This window comes from Dromiciops gliroides, chromosome 1 (assembly GCF_019393635.1).
Source record: "Dromiciops gliroides isolate mDroGli1 chromosome 1, mDroGli1.pri, whole genome shotgun sequence".
Taxonomy (NCBI): Eukaryota; Metazoa; Chordata; class Mammalia; order Microbiotheria; family Microbiotheriidae; genus Dromiciops; species Dromiciops gliroides.
Genome location: NC_057861.1, coordinates 282087266 through 282093485, shown reverse-complemented (window position 1 = coordinate 282093485; position 6220 = coordinate 282087266).

Here is a 6220-nt window from a genome sequence, read left to right as displayed (position 1 = left end):
TCCAGCTTTCTATTTTACTTCTAATTTTTGTTGCATTGGTTTTGTTTGGCAATTTTTAAAAATCCAATACAAAATTATCTATTTTACATTTTGTAATGCTCTCTATATCTTGTTTGGTCATAAATTCTTCCCTTCTCCAAAGATCTGATAGGTAAACTATTCCTTCCACTTCTAATTGCTTAAGCTATCACACTTCATGTCTAATCATGTACCCATTTTGACCTTATCTTGGTGTACATGTCTGGTCAAATTATGGACATATTTTTTACATATAGAGATTTTGCTTTGGTGGGGTTTGCTGTAATAGAATTTGCCCTACAAATAACAATTGAACAAGTGGTTGTGTCTCTACAATGACAAAACCAATTTAATCAAGTAAGTGGAAAGTTCAGTCAAGCCTATTTTTTGATTTGCATAGTGGTATAATCACCAGATGCTTGATTAAATTTTTCATTTTTCTAAACAATTGTTTTGGTATCATATTCTAGTATATAATTATACTCAAATACTATAATCAATATGATCACAAAATATAGATAAGCTGCAATGTCATTGTTCTGACATTTTGACCTATATCGATCCTCTTATTTTCTGCTTCTTTTGCATTGCATTTGCTTCTCTATTTGCTATTTTCTTTTTTCCCATACTAAGAAACAAGCAAACAACAAAGTTCTTTTTTCTTTTCAACAGCTATTATAAAAATGGAAAATATTTGTGAAACAAGAAAACTTTAGTTTTACAAACTCCAGTTGTAAATGATGCATTTTTATTTATTTAAAACCTGTACAATTCTGCTAAAAATTTCAAATCTTACTTTTGAAAAAATTTAGATAGGGGCAGCTAGGTGGCACAGTGGATAGAGCACCAGCCCTGGAGTCAGGAGGACCTGAGTTCAAAACTGGCCTCAGACACTTAACACTTACTAGCTGTGTGACCCTAGGCAAGTCACTTAACCCCAACTGCCTCACCAAAAAAACAAATTAGATATATGCCTTCTATGAAAAATCTAGTTTTAGAAAAATTTAGAAAGTAAATAGATCTCTTGTCAAAGAAGGCTATAAATTACTGTCTCATGACCTTTAACTCATGATTCTTTGGTGCCCCATTTTTTTCTCAATCCAAATTCCATAACTGAAGTTTCAAGTTCTTCTGCATTTCTGAGAAACTTTTCTCTGTCTACAGAAGAATTAATTGGGTCTTGAAAAATTAAGTCACTAGATTCCTATGGATAGTAATAGTTTTCTGAGCATTGAAGGAGTTGGAGACCCCCATCCTGAGGTTCAAAAACAGTGTAACATGATAGAAAATGAACCTACTCCAGGGGCAGAGGACCTGGGTTAAAATTCTAACTCTCCTGTTTACTATCCCTATGATCTTAGGAGATTCACTTGGATGGCACAAAACAGAGGAGGGGGTATGAAAAGAGAAGCATGTATTAAAAAAGACTTTCTGGAAAACAACTTGAAATGACATGAGGAAAAGTCACAAAACCCTTAATTTTTGGCTCAGCTATAACATTGTTGGGCATGTGTCCCAAGGAGGTCAAAGGCAGAAAGGAAGGACCCATATGAATGAAAATATTCCCAGCAGCACTTGTAGTAGTAAAGAACTGGAAATGAAGTCAGCAATCATCAACAGGGGAATAACTGAACAATTTTGGTAGATAGATGTAATAGACAATTATGGTACTATGAAAAAATGCTAAGGTTACAAACCTAGGAGGCTAACAAGATGGTGATGCCTTCAACAGATAAATAAGGAAATCTAGAGGAGTCTTGAGTTTTAGGGGAAAGATATAAATTTGGTTTTGGACATGTTGAGTTTATGATGTCTCTGGGACATCCAGTTTGAAATGTCCAGAAGGCAAATGGTGATACTTGTTTGAAGCTCAGAGGTTGAGAGATTAAGGATAAATATATATAGATCTGGGATTCAGCAGCATAGAGATAATTAAACCCATAGGAATTAATGAAGTCACTAAGAGAAAGATTTTGGAGAGATAATTGTAGAGAGTCTAGGTTAGAGCCTTGGGGAATATGCACAGTTAGGGGATGTGAAGCAGCAAAGGAAATTAAGAAAGAGTGATTAGACAGGTAGAAGGAGAACCAAGAGAGAATAGTGTCATGAAAGCCCAGAGAGGAGAGAATATCCAAGAAGAGGGTTGGTCAACAGTGTCAAAAGCAATGAAAAGGATTAGAACTGAAAACAAACCTTCAGATTTGACCATTAAGAGATCTCTGGTAATTGTGGAAAGAGTGCTTTCAGCTGGGTCAAGCCAGAATGCAGAGTTGAAGAGTGAGAGGAGAGAAAGAGAAGGCAGTGACTGTAAACAGCTTTTTCTCAGTCTGAGTGAGAATGAGAGGAGAAATAAAGGACAACAGCTTGAAGTGATGTAAGCTCCAGTGAAGGGGGTTTTAAGTCTAAGGATGGACTTTTTGAAACCCATTCCAATTAATATTAACACAGAAGGGTCAGATTTCTTGATTTAATCAATTATCAATCAAAAGTATAAATTGAGTGTAATCAAGACCTTAATTCATTGCTTTGAGAATTGGAGGAGAGCTGAGAGTCTCATAGAAAATATCTCAGTAGTTAGTTAAAGATAATCAATCATGCTCTGTGGGACTGAGGATACAACAGCAAACCAGTTTGGAGTCCTGGGTTTGAACATCAAGCCAATGTAACTTTGGAGCATTTGGAGGCAAGCTCCTTAGAGGGAATTGTTTAGAAGAAAAAAGGGAGACTTAGATATAATCTCTGTCTCCTTTGCTCCTTACTGCTTCCCCTCATCCCCCCCATGTCTACCCCAAACAGTGTGAGTTGAAAAGATCCATCAGAGTGCTTTGGAGAGGTGCCATCAGTAACTAGAGCTGGTAGCAGTGTGCCTGGAACAGCATGGTCTAATGGCAGTGTCTGCTTTGGAAACTGAGACACATTTAAGGCAAATTAAATATACCAAGGAAGGACAGCTTCAGCACTCTGTAAAGACAATGACTCTTAGAGCCCTACAGACCTAAAGGGAACTTTTCAAGGATTTCATGAAGGGAACAAGAAATTTCCAACAACCAGGAACCACTGCCCCTTTGTCATGAGCATTCTCTTAACCATTTTTGCGCTTTAAGGTTGTGCCTACTCTTCCCATAGACCCTGAGTGTATTTGTGGGACAGTGTGCTCAACCATGGGGAGATGCTTTGTATCAGCCGTTATTACTATACCATACTGGTAAAGCTTACTAAAAAACTAATTATGTCTGGTTAAGCTGATAATCTATGGGGAGCTCAGGACTTGACTTAGTACTATTTAAATCCCCAGATCCTCTGGCTTAACTATAGAACCTAGAAAGAAGAAGTGGTCAGTCTCTATCTAGTACCTGTGCCCAACAAAGTGAGTGGAAATTGGGAAAATAGCCTGCAAAAGGATGTGGTACGAGGATTAAGAAGATGGACATATCTGAAGGCAGAACAGAAGGAACCAGTACACAGATTGGAAATGGGGGCTGAAGGAAATAGTTGAGGTTGCAACCTCTTTCAGCTGAGAGAACAAAAGGAAGAGGAGGTATGGGAGACTTGTGAAGAGAAGTTTTAGAAAAGCCTTTGTGAGGAGTCAGCTAGGGAATCAATTAGGAAAAAATCAAAGGATTGCTTACAGTGAGGGTCCAGGTGAAGCTGGACTTCATGAACTTATAACGGACCCAGTCAGTTTGATTGTGTGACTTCCCCTAATTACATTTAGCAGCATCTGAGGAGGAGTGGAGGAGATGAATGGTCGAAGCAATCCAGAGCTGAGGTTTGGCCAGGGGATAAGTGAAATATTAGAGAAGGCTTCTGTGGACTGATAATGACCAAAAAGAGTAAGGCCAGGAAAATAATATACACAGTTATGGACTCATAGAATTTTAGCATTATGGTAGATATTAGGGGCCACCTGGTACAACCCAGCCCTGAAAAAGAATCCCTTCCACAATATACCCAACAAATGGTCATCCAGTCTCTTCTTCTCCCCATTACCTCTTGCGAAAGAGTGATCAGACAGGTAGAAGGAGAACTAGGAGAGATTCATGTCATGAAAGCCCAAAGAGGCTATCCATTTATGAATATTAAATGTTAGAATTTTTGTGGCACAAAATCTAAATCTTTATAACTTTTACCCACTTCTTCCTTCTAAGACCAGACAGGATGAGTCTAATCCCTATTTCACATGACAGCCCTTCATATTTTTCAAGAAAGCTATCTTCTTCTTCCTCTCCAGGCTAAATAGTTCTTTCATATGGAAATATGTTTTGCATGACTGCACATGTATCATCTATGTAAAATTGCTTGCCTTCTCAAGGAGGGGATAAGGAGAGAGCAAGGGAAAGAATTTGGAACTCAAATTGTAAAACAAATGTTAAAAATTGCTTTTACAGGTAATGGGGGGGAAATATAAAAATTAACATCAGTTCTTTCAACTGATCGTACCTTATATGACATGAATTCAAGGCTCTAGCTCCTTTTGTTATCCTCCTTTGGACAGTCTCCAGATCATCAGTCTCCTTTCTAAACTGAAGTTATTAGAACTGAATACAGTTCTTAACCTGCTGTCTGCTGTGGCAAAATATAAGGGGACCATCACCTCCTAATTCTAGGAAACAGTCTGTAAATGCTGCCTAAGATCACACATTATTTTTTGTCTGCCATAACCCACTGTTTAATCATGTTGAAATTGCAGTCCACTAAAAGCCTCAGATCTTTGTCAAACTACTTTCTAACCTTGCCTTCGCCATATTGTATTTGTGACATTGATTTTTTGAACCCAAATGTAAAACTTTACATTTATCCCTATTATTAGATTTATTCTGATATTCAAGTCTGTCAAAGACTGAAAATACTATGATAATGTAAATGAAAGTACTAAAAAGGAGTCTATTTCTACTATTTGGAAGTTTTTCCTAAAATCAAGGCTAGCATTGCTTCTTTGTAACTTCTGACCATAGCTTCTGGTTTTTCACTCTGTGGCCAAGCACAAGTCTATTCTCTTTTATAAAGTCATAGATTTAGACCTCACTGAGAGGTCACCTAGTCCAACTCTCTCATTTTACAAATGAAACCAAGGCCCAGAGAAGTGAATTGACCAACTAAGGTTATATCTATAGAAACTAACACAGACATGATTTGACCCCAAATCTTCTGGCTCCAAATCCAATTTTTTTTTCCACTATAGTCCTTGTACTGTAAAAGTTCAAATCATGGAACACTAGTCTCTGAAGAATTGAAACTGATGATCAGCCAAAGTGCAATGGTGCATAGTGGGCAAGCAGTCTGTAACACACTACAAAGAAGGAAAGAAAAATGGAATAAGGAACACCATCAAAGGAATTTATAAGCAAAAAAATGAGCTCATCTCTTGGAGAGATGCTGCCCTTTGTTACTGCTACAATATCAAGAGAACTTGATGAAGGTTTTCAGAGCATTGGGTGGACCTAATGTAGCATATTTATAGGAGGATAATAGACACACATTTCATAAAATGAAAAGGGATGAGTAGTTATTGGTCTCTGTCATTAGAGGAAATATCCATATTAATGAGATCACAGTTTCATTGGAACAACAGCTGACATTTTCTTGCAATTACAAGTTTGCAAAGCACCTTACATATATTATCTAATTATCTTGCTTCTTCTACACTTTAGTGAAGGGATGAAACTAGAAAAAGAATGACAAAATAAGAAATAGAATAGCAAATTATTTGGAAATTCCAGTTTCTTTAGGCCACTCTTTAACTGCTTGATGCTAGTTTCCATATCTCCCATGCAATGACCAATCTTGATCTTGGAGATGAATTGGAATTGGAGATGAAATGACCTTCCCTCCTCTCCACAGGGTTGTGGAATATGTATACATATAGCAGTCAGCACTTTGTCATTTTTTGCTTAACAATCTTTTTTTTTTTTTTGGTTACAAGGAAGGAATCCATGGGAGGGGTAGGGCTGTATTGAGAAATACCTAAGATGTAAAAAAAAGACTTGAATAAAACATTTCTTTAAAAGTCAAATTTTCTCTCTGAGCCTCAGTTTCCTTTTGTGTAAAATGGCTACGAGGTGCACTCTAAGGTCCCTTCTAGCTCTAAATCTAATGATCCATTTGTGGGGAAAAAAGAGAATGTTATGCCTTGGTTCCAAAGAGTTGATGAAAGTAAAATCTGTTTCTCTTCTCAAAGTTACCATAGAATCTGGGAATCTAG